At 38.4% G+C, this 15,832-nt stretch overlaps 1 long non-coding RNA gene across 1 annotated transcript; it reads right to left on the bottom strand.

Annotated features, from left to right (window-relative positions):
* Positions 1-3,520: 3,520 nt before the first annotated feature.
* On the bottom strand, positions 3,521-5,391 carry LOC122016383. The gene is made up of 3 exons (XR_006121110.1): positions 5,013-5,391; positions 4,629-4,693; positions 3,521-3,572 (listed from the first exon to the last, which is right to left on the bottom strand). It is a non-coding gene; the product is annotated as an uncharacterized LOC122016383 (long non-coding RNA).
* Positions 5,392-15,832: the final 10,441 nt, after the last annotated feature.

The following is a 15,832-nucleotide window of genomic DNA, read 5'->3' as shown; positions in this document are numbered from 1 at the left end:
TTAGAAAGCATGTACCCATAGGACTAGTTTTTGAGCATCTCACCAACACCTTAGGTTTACCTTGCTTGTGTTTGATAAACATAGAAAGGGGTGAGATGCATAGGCCAACAGACTAGACTTAAGATGCTTATTTCAGTGCATCAGCATAACTCTGGACGTTAAATACAATTCAGATATTAATCAGATTAAAGTTCATCAGTCAAGTCAAACACTGACTGGTTATAATTAACTTATTCTGACTAACCAAGTGAAAGCTACTATCTTCTGATAGTTAGTTAGTACCTAATTGGTTAGACAGCTGGTTAGAGTTAAGTATCAAGTTCAGGGGGAGAATTAACTCAAAATTTTGTGTGTTTGAAAAATGCCTTTTAAAACCTAACCTATGTTTGAACATTGATTTACAAAAAGTTAAATTTAACTAAGTATTTGAAAAAATGTGAAAGTTTAATCTCACCTAATTTTCAAACCTGATTTGAAAAGTCAACTATTTCCAAATTTAGCTTTTATCAAATTAGCCTTAAAAATTAATTTTTGACAAAAAATTTTTTCTTGAAAAATTACTTAATTTTTTTTATTTGAAAAATCAAAGTTGAAAAAAAAATTTACCTTTTTGAAAAGTAAATGTTACTTAAACATAAAAAGTAAATTTGAAAAACCTATTTTGAAAATTTTCACACGCTTGAGAGTTAAACTTGATTAACTTTAAATCTATACTTTTCAAAACTCAACCTGTCTCCCCCAAGTCAACTTGACTATTTTTTAAATTGGTATTAAAAATTGCACTCTTATCTTTCAAATTTTGAACCAAACTTAGATATCTTTCAAAATTTGATTACCTGTTACAGTAACTCTTCACTATGATTTTTTACCTTTGTTCATTTTTTTTTATGAATGCCAAAGGGGGAGGAGGGTTAGGTGGTTAAGTTAGCTAAACCAATTTGAAAACACAAACTAACAAACTAACTTTAAAACCACACAAATGCGTTGTTTCTTGCATATGCTTTCACTAACTTAACCAGGTTGTCATTCCATCAAAAAGGGGGAGATTGTTGGTGCGGCTAGCACTAACGATTTAACCCATGTTTTGATGAATGACAAATAGGTTAAGTTAGTCTTGTTGTTGTCTGACACTTTGATCGAGTGTGCAGGAGAAGTCCAGACAGGTCGACGGGCTGACCGGATGTCTGGCACGAAGTCCAGCTAGGTCGACGGGCTGACCGGATAGCTGGCAAGAAGTCCAAGCGGGTCGACGGGCTGACCGGACGTTTGGCGAGAAGTCCAGACGGGTCGACGGGCTGACCGGACGTCTGGCAGGTAAGTGAGGTAAGTCACTGGAGGGGAGTGACTGTGAGGACGCGTTCCCGGGAAGGGGACATTAGGCGTCGATCCGGCTTAGATCCATTTCGAATGTCTAAGTCGAGATCGTGACTAGATTCCGGTCTCGGAAAGACGGAATCTAAGTCATACTCTTTTTTTCCATCTGTTGAACTTTAACTGTGCTAACAATTTGTTTTACAGGATGTATATTTGCCTCCGACTAACCTTGTTTTGCAGGAAAAAGGAGTCTTTCTGGAACAAGGTGGTCCGAGCGCCCGGAGGGGATCCGGGTACCCGGAGGTCCGGGCGCCCGGAAGGGATCCGTGCGCCCGGAAGGGATCCGTGCGCCCGGAAGGGATCCGTGCGCCCGGAAGGCGAATTTTATCCAGCCAAGTCGTCGCCACGTGGAGCATCTTGGTTTGAGCAGTTACGTCACACTTCAGGCGCCCGGAAGGGATCCAGGCGCCCGGAAGGGATCCAGGCGCCCGGAAGGGATATAAAAGAAGCCCCAGGCAGGAGCTTCAAAATCAACTTTTTACTGAGAACTCACTGATTGTAAATCCAGTGCTTGCACACTCTCTTTTAGTCTAAGCTTCTGTTTTCTGCACTTCAACGTTGTACGAGGCTTCTCCGCCTGAAGGAGTTTTATTGAGCTTAATCTTCCTTGGATTAACAACCACATCGGTTGTAACCAAGTAAATCTTTTGTGCCTCGCTTTTCTTTATGCTTTTAATTTATCTGCTTAACTTAATTATGCAAGTGTTAGCCTAAAGAGTTCGAGGAGGGTTTGTTTTCTTTTTGTGTTAGCAGGATATCCAACAACCCCCTCCTAGCCGGCCCAACGGTCCTACAAATTTGAGTATATAGTGTTTCGGAATCTTGGATTAACAACCTCTCTGGTTGTAACTAAGTAAAAATTAGTAGCCTCTTTCTTTTTATTAGTTTATCAAAACATTGATAAAACATTGACCCAAACAAGCATGATAACAAGCATTATGAACCAAAACATTGACCCAAACATCTCACCCCCATCAATATGTCTCAACACATAAGCAAGGTATTCCTTAAATCTTCTTATCATATTTTCTTTTATTTTTATTATTTTCATTTTGCTTTGAGTAATCATGGAGGATAGTTAGTTTTATTCTACTAAGCACATTTCTAATTCCTGTCGTAATAACTTAATTTAGCTTCGGGAAGTGGTTTAATTAAAACATCGGCTAGGTTTGATTTTGACTCGACATATTTAAGTATAATATCACTTCTAGCCACATGACCTTGTATGAAATGATATTTTACTTCAATGTGTTTTATTCTTGAATGATGGAATAGATTTTTGGTCAAATTTAGTACTCACATTATTATAAAGGACTTATATATTTTGTAGATGAGTCCATAGTTTTTCAAGTATGAATCATCCATAACAATTGTGATATACACTCTCTCATAGCGATATATTTCACAAGTGTGCTATACAATATTATTTTTGACTTGACCAACTAACTAAAGAAGATTCAAGAAATTGACATCCTCTACTAGTGCTCTTTCGATCTAATTTGTATCTGGCATAATCATAATTAGAGTATCTCACAAGATCAAAAGTTTCAGTTCTAGAATATCATAGTCCTACATTTTGAGTACCCTTTAAATATCAAGAATTCATTTGATGACATATAAGTGTGACTCCTTAGCATAAGATTGATATCTTGCACACATATCCATGATGAATAAGATATCAGATCTACTAATAGTGAGATAGAGAAGATTACCTATGATTCTACGATACAATTTTGGATTAACATTTTGCCTTTAAGATCATTATCTAATTTTATCACGCACTAGGTAATCCCTGCCAAAAAAATTTCGGCAGCATCTCCCCTGAATGGGTGACAATTTGAAACTTTACTACAACCATCTTATACATGGCCAACATGACCGGAACAATAAATGTAAAAATATCTAAACAAACCACGCAGTTTATAACCAAATAGCCTCTAGCTGTCACCACAATACAAAAGAAAACAAAAACAACATCTAACTTACCTCTTATGCTGACCGGCAAGCGCGTAGCAAAACACACCAAATAAAAATCTACTAAGCCAGCAAAAATCCAACCATTACAATGTCATAAGAAAAACCATACAATCCAAAGTGCAAAACCAATATAAGTTCGAAACAAACAGAAAACCACAAGACTAATACATAAACTCTCGTGACCAGGGGACTAGCAACTGGAACCTCGTGATGGCCTCGACCTGAAATAAGAAAATATCAACGGGGTGAGTCCAACACTCAGCGGATACTAAGTTGACATGCATAATAAATAATAACTAATAGTAATAAATATGTGTACAGTTCTTCGAGTAATGGAAAATGAAAACTGTAAGAAAAGGTAGAAGCTGTACTCACCAGGACCTCCTATCAGGACAACAAGGTCGTCAGACCGAAAATAACATGTCCCTGTATGCATGTCAATCATATGCATCCATCCAAATATGCAGTAAACAAAGTGCAGCAAACACAATCAATAAATGTAATAATGTGTATGATGCAAATTATATGTCCTGGTCACCCTTGACGCCAGTCAGCCATCTCACACACAATGGTGAGACTGAGTAGGTAGGGCTGTGACAACTGTACACTCTGCCATCACTGCTTCTGATGAGTGACCGAATGGACATGATGCAGTTAGAGTACACCTATCCTTCTACCCCAAATCATAAGTGGGGGAGCTTAATGCTCTTATCAACCTGAGCCAATCCAGAGGAGGGATCCCTGTGCTACTACCACGCTGTAGTCACACTACCCATGAGCGAACCAGCGGAGCACTGACAGAGCAACCTGCTGCAACACACCCTGCCTGAATAAAAATTACTAACCCATGAGTAGTTGTGTGTGCAGATCCATGTAACTGGCGATGTGCTCAACAATAATGGAGTCGCTAATCGCTCAGCATGCAATCATGTGAGATGGTGCATGACACTAAGCATGAAATCCTGACCATATCTACCTCCATAAAACATGTACCAAAATATATGGATCAAATACGAAGATGTAGGTACGCATGTCAGATATGGTACATGTCAAGTCCGGTGCATCGTAAGGCATGGTATGTCACTACCTCTATGAGCATAAACAGTCATGGCAATACACAAGATGGTATAAAACATAAATGCATAACCGATAAAAACATGCAGCAGGTATCATGTAGTGACATACCAAACCAAATATAAACATAATTATTATTAAAGGTTATAACCTACTACGCATATCAACATGACATATCAAAAGAAATAAGTCAATGTACCCACCTCAAAAAGTGGAGATCATCTTCGAAATAGACCCTACGTCGAGACGCTCGTCTCAAATCAAAGCCCTGTAATAACATACATATAATTAAGCCATGCTCGTAGATATCCAATAGCTTAGTCAAAATTCCTATTAACCAGGATACCCTGTTGATCTCGGTTAATTAAATAAATAGGATCTAACCCGAAGCTTATATTAAATCCAACATTTTAACCCTAATTAAATATAACTCCATGTTCAATTAGGGTTAGATTTCCTAACCCTAACTATCATATCCATCTAATATCAATTTCTTGATTGAATTAGGTTCAACCCAGCATTATAATTTCCTTAATTAATCCACACTTCCTTCATAGCTCGGATTAAAGCTTATCATGAAAACTCACCTTAGCAACCTCTTCCTTGATGTCCTCAGCTGAAGCAGTATTGACACAGCAAATTCCAAAAGCCCTAAATCGAAAATCATCACATCCGCATCAAAGTATTCAACCCAAGGACTCAATCCAAATACTCACCCAAACCTGAATGCCCGATTGTTGAGTCACTGCCAGATGTACTTGCTATCAGAAAATAGTGGCCGGAGCAACCTGGTGTTGCTTCCTCTGACCTAAAACGCCTCAGATCTGTACAACAAAGATCTAGAAAAGGGAAGAGAATTATTTTCGGTTGTCACCAGTGAAGGAGATGAAGGCAAATTGTGGGCGGTAGACCTAGGGCACCACAGCATGTCCCTGCTAATACTTGAGGTTTCACCGGCTCGAAGTGGACTGATGGCAATCGTCTGGTAGTAAGGAGAGATGTCGAGGCAGTGAATCCGGCTACCAAAAAAATGAAGAGGGGGGGAGGCAGTGGTACGCATCAGCATATTTAGGCTCGGCTGGCGACGACGAGCTGGAGAAGAACAAGGGTCGATAGCGATCAACGCTAGGGCAGAGAGACAGCGGCGCTGAGGCGTGAAACTGGCGGAGGCTGGAGTCGGGAATTAGGGCACGGTTCCAGATTTGAAGAGGGGCAGTGGATCCACGCTAGGGCACACTCAAGAAGAGCGTGCTGGATATGCGTCGGCACTAGGGCACGAGGCCAACCCTCGATCGACGTTGGCGACGCGTCAGGGAAAAAGATGGTGCTCACGGTGGAGAAGGCATGAGGGGTGAGTCGACGGAGATGTTGGAGTGTATATTGAAAGCCTAAGCTTTGTAAACATTCATTATGAATAAAGAATCACATTTGGTCTAATTATCTACATTTGTTTGTAGTTGTTCATTTAATTTATATTGTAGATAACATAGTATGTGGTGTCACATACAGAAGATGATGTTATCAGTACCTTATAAATTATAAACAGTAGCTCACGACCAGAATGGAAAGGAACAAACCATTAGAAAGTCGTAGTGTAATTAGGTATTAGTTTATCTTGACTATATAATTACACTAGTACACTCAGAGTGTATTGAGTAGGACCATTTGAGGTCGTTCCTTTAATACTGACTTTATAAAGGAACAAAGACCTCAGTTATTATGGAAGTGTGTGCTCTTAATCCTAATATAATAACAAGCACATATGTTTGATATTTATTTCTTTAATTTATCAATGAGTGAGATTTAGTTCGATGAATCAATAAACCCGATAAATTGGAAAATGGTATCACTCATAGTGTGTGTTGTTGATTATAGAAGGAAACTGTGTCCTAGTGATACTAGGTTGATAATGTCCTCAAGAGGAGCTCATAAAGATTGTCATGTTAAACCTGCAGTGGACTTAGTCCGACATGATAATAAGGTTGAGTGGTACTACTCTTGGACTTAGATATTAATTAAATGAGTTGTCGGAACTCACTTAATTAGTGGACATTCGATATCTTAAACACAGGAGACTAACACACTCATAATAAGAAGGAGCCCAAAATGTAATTTGGGATTGGTGCGGTAGTTCAATGATAGTTCTCTAGTGGAATGAATTATCATTGATAAAATTAAGTTGTGTGTTCGGGGCGAACATGGGATGCTTAATTTTATCGGAGACCAAAACCAATTCCTCCTCTCGGTCCCTATCGTAGCCTCTTATTTATAGAGTACTATACCCACATATACCCACCTTTTATACCCACCTAAAGGGGGCCGGCCAAGCTAGCTTGGGAACCAAGCTAGGGCCGCCTAAGCTTGTTGGGTGGCCCCCTAGCTTGAACCCAAGCTAGTAGGGCCGCCATAATTAATTAAAAAGAAAATTTAATTTTAATGTTTATTATTATGTGGAAGATTTAATTTAAAAGAGAATTAAAATTAAAATATCTCTCGTAAAAGATTTACAAAAGATTAAAGAAAGAAATTAGATCTCTTTCCTTATTTGTAGATTGAGAGATGTTTTATTTTCTCTTTAAAATTATTCACATGTTAATAAAATTAAAATTATAGATATTTCCTTTTATTAACCATGAAGAGATTTTAAAGAGAAATTTTATTTTTAAAATTTCCGGAAACAAATAAGGAAAGTTTTAATTGTTGATTGAAACTTGTCCAATTTGCTTCCTATTGATTTGGCCGCCATCATTGTTTAATTGGGGAAATATTATTTTATTTTTCTCAATTAAATCATGTCAAGGAAATTAAGGAAAATTTATTGTAATTAAATTTCCTAATTTACCTAGGCCAAGGAATATAAAAGAAGGGGTGAGGGTGCCTTCACAAGACACAACATCTATTATTCCTCTCCCTCTTTTGTTCCTTGGTGTGGCCGGCCATCATCTCCTTCTCTTCCTCTTGTGGTGGCCGAACTCTCCCTCTCCCTTGGAGTTCTTGTGGTGGCCGGATACTACTCGGAGAAGAAGAAGAAGAAGGAGAGAAAGCTAGCATCTCTTGGAGCTTGGTTAGTATTTTGGTTTTTCTCCTTGGTGAAGCTTTTCTTTTGTGGCCGAACCTTGCTTGGAGGAGAAGAAGGTGGTTGGTGGTTTCTCATCTTGGAAGATCGTTGCCCACACAACGTCCGAGGTTAGAAGAGGAATACGGTAGAAGATCAAGAGGTTTTTTCTACAAGGTATAACTAGTAATTTCTATTTCCGCATCATGCTAGTTATTTATGGAAATAATACCAAATACAAGAGGCTTACGCTCTAGTATTTCAATATGTTTTTTTGAAGTTGTGTTCTTTGTTTCTTTCTTTTCCTTGTGATTTGATTGTTCTCTTTGGTTAACCTAAAGTTATTTTAGGAAATTAAATATTAGCTTTCTATTAAAGGTTTTGTCTAGTCGGTGGTGGTTGCTCCCATATCCAAGAAGGCCATGTGCCTCGCCACGTCAAGATCGGGAACCTTTATGGAAATTAATATTTAATGGAATTAATAACTTAAGGAGACTTGGGTCGAACGTGTTAAGTTCCGCAGGAGATCCAAGTCAAAACCTAAAAGAACAAATAGATTAAGTTTTGGATCAAACGTGTTAAGTTCCGCAGGAGATCCAAAATTTAATTTAAAAGAACACATGGTAGCTAGGAAAAGGTTCAGATCTTTGTACAAAATTTTTGTACAGTGGAACCTATAGGCTTTCCGAGTAGCAACCAACAATTGGTATCAGAGCTAGGGTTTTGCCTCTGTGTATTTGGTATTTAGTTTAATTATGCACATGTCATACATAATTTAGGCAGGATAATAGTAGGATGTGCTAACTTTGTGGATGCAGGATCCAACTATTATGGCTTTTAATTAATTATGTGTGATTGGACCCTTGGACATGTCAAGGGCAATTTATATGTGTGTGCATGATTGTATTAAAATACAGGAGGCGTATTTAGTTTTATTAGGATTTTATTTTGATCTAGATACATGTACATTCCTTTTATGGAATATAGGATCAAAAATGTAAAATTCTATTTATGTCATGGATCGAATCTTGCAAGGCGTGGAACCTTCTAAGGACCAGAGGCGCAGCGGAACAAGGATGCGACAGTTAGACCCGGTGGCGGTGGCCAAATATGGCAGCAGCTTGGATGACAACACACGGAGGATAATTAAAGATAAAAGCCATAATAGTTGAAAATTAGATTTTCTATTTATTGCTTTTATATTGTCTTGGTGCATGTTAGTTTACAAGTTTAGTAGGCTAGCATAGTTAAAATTCCTCATTTATAAATAACTAAGTGGGAGAGGATTTTTAAATAATCCCATGGTCTCCATTACTGGTTTGTAAGTGATGCAAACAAGCTTGCGCGTTGGCTGAGTGCCTTCCTCCATAACGGATGAGCTTGTTTGTGGATCACTAGAACAGACTTCCATTTTGGATGACTATAGGAAGTTAATTAAGAGCGTGTGATCTTCCCCAACGGAAGGGGCATAATCTTATTAATGGACTTAGTGTCAAGTAATGGTGTACACTTAGACACATCTAATAGTATCCTCCCTAACGGAGTCACCGCTATTATTTGTGTGACCAAATAATACCAACTATTAATTTTATTTGTCAAAAGTTAGGTTGACAAGATAATAAAATTAATGGGTTAAAACCTCCTTTACAAATGTTGAATTTGTATACGTCCACACTAACGTGGCATACAAAATTCACGGTGTTTTAAGGTGTTGGTTAATTTAAAATAGTATTGTTTGAGGAATCAATATTATTCTAAATTTAGAGTTCGACCAAAAGTTATTTGTGATTCTTAGGATGTCTTTCAACCCACCGTCCATCATACTTCAACAAAATAGACTTCTGGACCTAACTACATAGATTGGAAAAGAAACCCGGACATTGTTCTTCTTCTGAAAGCTATAAATTTGTCTTGTTGAGCATTGCCCTGATGCACCCATCGGTGAATCTACCCAAGAGGAGATTGAATATCATAGGAAATGGGTAAAAGCGGATGAGATGGCGCGGTGTTACATTTTGGCTTCAATGTCAAATGTATTGCAACATCAAGATTTTACCAACGACCTATGATATCATGAACAATCTCAAGGAACTCTTTGGTCATCGGATAGGGCTTCTAGGCAAGAAGCCATGAGAAAGATAATGACACCACCATGCAAGAGGGTACTCTGTAAGGGATCATATTCTAAAGATGATGGCTTATCCGAACGAAATACTGATCCTTGGAGGAGAAATTGATGGAAACCCGGATCGATATGATCCTCCAAACGCTACCTAGAAGTTTTGAGCGGTCCACTGAACTATAATATGAATAAAAGGATTTATTCATTAGGGAAACTAAGAACTTCAAGCAGAAGGGTTATTTCGTCACAATGCTCAAATTCACTATGTCGAAAATGGTTCTACTTCTAAACCGAAGGAAAGAAGAAGAAGAAACAAGTCGTTCAAGAAAGAAAGTGAATAAATCTCAGTGTACGGATTAAAGCTGGAATGAAGAAGTCGAAGGGCAAGTGCTTCATCCGCAAGCGGCAGGACATTGGGACCGTCCTCGTAAGAACCAAAACAAAGGTATATCTCATACTCTAGTTGTTGAAACATGTTTAGCGGTGTTATCTACCAAAGACTGGTAGATACGGAGCCACTGATCATGTCTGTAATTCCTTGCAGGGTTCCAGAAACCCGACGACTATCTCAAGGGAGATTATCATCTACATGGGCAATGCTACTAAGGTGGCATGTTGCGGGAGACGTCTACTTATCTTTTAGTAGAAATAGAAATTTGGTTTTAAGAAATTGTCTTTATGTACCCGGTTTTAGAAAGAATTTAATTTCAGTTTCTAAACTGTTTTTAGATGGATATTCAGTTTCTTTCAATAACGATGTAGTTATTAAAAGAAATAAAGTGATTATTTGTTCTGGTGCATTAGTTGGCAATTTGTATATTTTAAATCCAAATTCTTCCACAAAGCAAAACATGGAAATTTATAATTCATCTTCTAATTCTAATAAGAGAAAAGAACCTTGAAATGAACCAAGCATATCTTTGGCATCTAAGGCTTGGTCATATTAACTTAAGTAGGATTCAGAGGCTTATAGCCGATGGACTAAAAAACACCAACAAAGTAATCAAAGACAGGGTACTTTCCCCCCAAAACATCAACTCAGAAAATAAAACAACCAAAAACTGAGGCACATCCCATAAACAAACATAACTAGACAATCAAGATCTAGTGTTATAGTCACCTGAGTTTAACACTTACCAAAAAGACTATAAAAAGTTTAGATGCAATGCATATAAGTAGTGTCAATCATACAAAATTTACTTAATGATAAGGCAAGGTAGTCAATTATAACATATTAAATGTTATAACAGATTCAACATAAGTCAAGTAATAAAATATAGCAACCAACACCCAACCCCCAAATTCTAATCAAAATCTAACACAGGTGTAGCCACATCATCGTCGAAGGAGGTGAAAGAGGTAATGATAGAGGAGGAGGATATCCTGATATCCATGACTAGAAGATTTGAACTATAGAATCAACCGTAGACTGGATCATAATTTGATGACTCTCAATAGTGTCAAGGCATGCACTTTTCTCAATCTGGAGGATATCAATGATGTCATGACTTGCGCCCAACTCCAGACCCAACTCCTAAACACGCGTGTCAAATGACTTCATGTCCTTCTCCAAATGATCTAAGCGATCAACATTGTCCATCATCTTAGGTGTTGGTAACTGAAGTGTAAGTACCTCGTGAAAGTTTTGATGTGATCAAACCAAGTCAAGTTAGGTCTTGTTATGTTTTAATGCCCTGTGTCTAAGTGTACAGGAATTTAGGAGCACAGAAGGTCGAGCGAAAGACTCGACTAGCGAGAAGGACGACACGGGAGAGAGTCGACAACTCGGTGCCTCCGAAAAAGAGAGGTTGTGGAAGAGTACGCTCGTGGACGAGTAGGAGGTGCGCGACGCTTCTGAGGGACGAGAAGCCGGAGCGGAAGGTTGCTCGAGAAGATCGGAAGATGGGTTCGGATGAGCCATATTTCGGAAGGCCGAAATCACCCAAGCAAGCAGAACCGGAGCGGAAAACTCGGACCAAAAAGTCAACAAGATGATGACTTTTTGGTTCCGGGCTCCCAAACATGGTCCGGGCACCCGAAATCCCTCTGGGTGCCCAAAGTTGAAAACTTAGCTAAATGCAACGTGGCGCAAGCCATCGCGATGGGGATAAAATTTTATCCTTTTCCAGGTGCTTGGAACCCTTCCAATGCCCCGATCAGGGCTATAAATATAGCCCTGATTCCAGTAGTCTATAATCACTTGTATACGGGTTTCTTTAAATGTTCTACTACTTTGTGTGGTTCCAACACTTGTAAGAGGCTTCTACGCCTATGACGAAAGGATAATTTTGTTGGTGCGGCTAGCACTAACGATTTAACCCAGGTTTTGATGAATGACAAATAGGTTAAGTTAGTCTTGTTGTTGTCTGACACATTGATGTCACTAGAGGAGACGTTGCCCATATGACCGAGTTCGATGTTATATCCTCTCGGAACTTTTCCCTAGCCGGCATCCAGATAGATAGAGATGACGGGACTATGTCTTGGCGGAGGGGGGCACAGCACCAGCCCGCTCCAGATCACAGATGGACGAGTTCATGCTCGCACTATTTCCAGAGGAAGCCGCACCGGCTCCACCACCACCCCCAGCTCGAGCACCACGACACGCTCCCCGCACTCTAGCCGACCGTATGACCGGACTAGAGAGAGCTATGGCGAGTCTCCAGCAGGAGAACTCTGATTTTCATCGGGACATACGGCGAGAGGTTGCCGAGTTACGAGCTGCCGGGGACACCCGACACACTGAGCTGATGGCACTTCTTCGATCCTTGGGATCTGGACCACCCCTTCATCATCTCAGTAGCTTTAGTGATGACCTACTTCTGTAGCTACACTACTTGTAAAATATTTTGGATTTATCTAGTGGCATTTCAAACTTACATTGAATATGTTCTATCTTAATAGGCTAGGATCTTTCAAAAATACTTTCAAAAATGATTTTACCAACTTATAGGTTAAACTTATTTGTTTTCAAAACTTTCCATTTTTAGACTTTCAAAAAAAATTTTTGACCTTAGACTAGCTTTCCATCCTTAGAAAGCATGTACCCATAGGACTAGTTTTTGAGCATCTCACCAACACCTTAGGTTTACCTTGTGTTTGATAAACATAGAAAGGGGTGAGATGCATAGGCCAATTAGACTTAAGATGCTTATTTCAGCATCAAGATAACTCGACGTTAAATACAATTCAGATATTAATCGATAGTTCATCACCAAGTCAAACACCGATCGGTTATAATTAACTTATTCTCGACTAACGTGAAAGCTACTATCTTCGATAGTTAGTTAAGACCTAATTAGACAAATTGTTAGATAAGCAAGACGTCTGTGGAGAATTAACTCAAAATTTTGTGTGTTTGAAAAATGCCTTTTAAAACCTAACCTATGTTTGAACATTGATTTACAAAAAGTTAAATTTAACTAAGTATTTGAAAAAATGTGAAAGTTTAATCTCACCTAATTTTCAAACCTGATTTGAAAAGTCAACTATTTCCAAATTTAGCTTTTATCAAATTAGCCTTAAAAATTAATTTTTGACAAAATTTTTTTTCTTGAAAAATTACTTAATTTTTTTTTATTTGAAAAATCAAAGTTGAAAAAAAATTTTACCTTTTTGAAAAGTAAATGTTACTTAAACATAAAAAGTAAATTTGAAAAACCTATTTTGAAAATTTCCACACGCTTGAGAGTTAAACTTGATTAACTTTAAATTTATACTTTTCAAAACTCAACCTGTCTCCCCCAAGTCAACTTGACTATTTTTTAACTTGGTATTAAAAATTGCACTCTTATCTTTCAAATTTTGAACCAAACTTAGATATCTTTCAAAATTTGATTACCTGTTACAGTAACTCTTCACTATGATTTTTTACCTTTGTTCATTTTTTTTTATGAATGCCAAAGGGGGAGGAGGGTTAGGTGGTTAAGTTAGCTAAACCAATTTGAAAACACAAACTAACTTTAAAACCACACAAATGCGTTGTTTCTTGATATGCTTTCACTAACTTAACCAGATTGTCATTCCATCAAAAAGGGAGATTGTTGCGGCTAGCACTAACGATTTAACCCATGTTTTGAATGACAACAGGTTGTTAGTCTTGTTGTTGTCCCGACACTTTGATCGAGTGTAGGAGAAGTCCGCATGTCGACGGGTGACGGACATCCGGCACGAAGTCCGACTAGGTCGACGGCCGACCGGATAGCCGGCGAGAAGTCCAAGCGGGTCGACGGGCTGACCGGACGTTTGGCGAGAAGTCCAGCTCGGGCTGACCGGACGTCTGGCAGTAAGTGAGGTAAGTCACCGGAGGGTATTGTGAGGACGGCGTTCGGGAAGGGACATGGCGTCGATCCCGCTTAGATCCATTTCGGATGTCAAGTCGAGATCGTGACTAGATTCCGATCTCGGAAGACGAAATCTAAGTCATACTCTTTTTCCATCCGTTGAACTTTAACCGTGCTAACAATTTGTTTTACAGGATGTATATTTGCCTCCGACTAACCTTGTTTTGCGGAAAGGAGTCTTCTGGAGCAAAATTGGTCCGAGCCCTGAGGATCCGGCGCCCGGTCCGGGCGCCCGAAGGATCCATGGCGGAAGGCGAATTTTATCCACCAGTCGTCGCCACGTGAGCATCTTGGTTTGGCGATTCGTCACGCCCGGGGAAGGGATCCGGAAGGGATATAAGAAGCCCGGTGGAGCTTCAAATCAACTTTTACCGAGAACTCACGATTGTAAATCCAGTGCTTGCACACTCTCTTTTAGTCTAAGCTTCGTTTTCGCACTTCATTATTATACGAGGCTTCTCACTTTGAAGGAGTTTTATTGAGCTTAATTTTCCTTGGATTAACAACCACGGTTGTAACCAAGTAAATCTTGTTTTCTCCTTTATGCTTTTAATTTATCTGCTTAACTTAATTATGCAAGTGTTAGCCTAAAGAGTTCGAGGAGGGTTTGTTTTCTTTTTGTGTTAGCAGGATATCCAACAACCCCCTCCTAGCCGGCCCAACGGTCCTACAAATTTGAGTATATAGTGTTTCGGAATCTTGGATTAACAACCTCTCTGGTTGTAACTAAGTAAAAATTAGTAGCCTCTTTCTTTTTATTAGTTTATCAAAACATTGATAAAACATTAACCCAAACAAGCATGATAACAAGCATTATGAACCAAAACATTGACCCAAACATCTCACCCCCATCAATATGTCTCAACACATAAGCAAGGTATTCCTTAAATCTTCTTATCATATTTTCTTTTATTTTTATTATTTTCATTTTGCTTTGAGTAATCATGGAGGATAGTTAGTTTTATTCTACTAAGCACATTTCTAATTCCTGTCGTAATAACTTAATTTAGCTTCGGGAAGTGGTTTAATTAAAACATCGGCTAGGTTTGATTTTGACTCGACATATTTAAGTATAATATCACTTCTAGCCACATGACCTTGTATGAAATGATATTTTACTTCAATGTGTTTTATTCTTGAATGATGGAATAGATTTTTGGTCAAATTTAGTACTCACATTATTATAAAGGACTTATATATTTTGTAGATGAGTCCATAGTTTTTCAAGTATGAATCATCCATAACAATTGTGATATACACTCTCTCATAGCGATATATTTCACAAGTGTGCTATGCAATATTATTTTTGACTTGACCAACTAACTAAAGAAGATTCAAGAAATTGACATCCTCTACTAGTGCTCTTTCGATCTAATTTGTATCTGGCATAATCATAATTAGAGTATCTCACAAGATCAAAAGTTTCAGTTCTAGAATATCATAGTCCTACATTTTGAGTACCCTTTAAATATCAAGAATTCATTTGATGACATATAAGTGTGACTCCTTAGCATAAGATTGATATCTTGCACACATATCCATGATGAATAAGATATCAGATCTACTAATAGTGAGATAGAGAAGATTACCTATGATTCTACGATACAATTTTGGATTAACATTTTGCCTTTAAGATCATTATCTAATTTTATCACGCACTAGGTAATCCCTGCCAAAAAAATTTCGGCAGCATCTCCCCTGAATGGGTGACAATTTGAAACTTTACTACAACCATCTTATACACGGCCAACATGACCGGAACAATAAATGTAAAAATATCTAAACAAACCACGCAGTTTATAACCAAATAGCCTCTAGCTGTCACCACAATACAAAAGAAAACAAAAACAACATCTAACTTACCTCTTCTGCTGACCGGCAAGCGCG

Source organism: Zingiber officinale, chromosome 8B (genome assembly GCF_018446385.1).
Source record: "Zingiber officinale cultivar Zhangliang chromosome 8B, Zo_v1.1, whole genome shotgun sequence".
NCBI lineage: Eukaryota > Viridiplantae > Streptophyta > Magnoliopsida > Zingiberales > Zingiberaceae > Zingiber > Zingiber officinale.
Note: the sequence above shows the minus strand (reverse complement) of the source record. Positions and strands in the feature narration are given on the sequence as shown.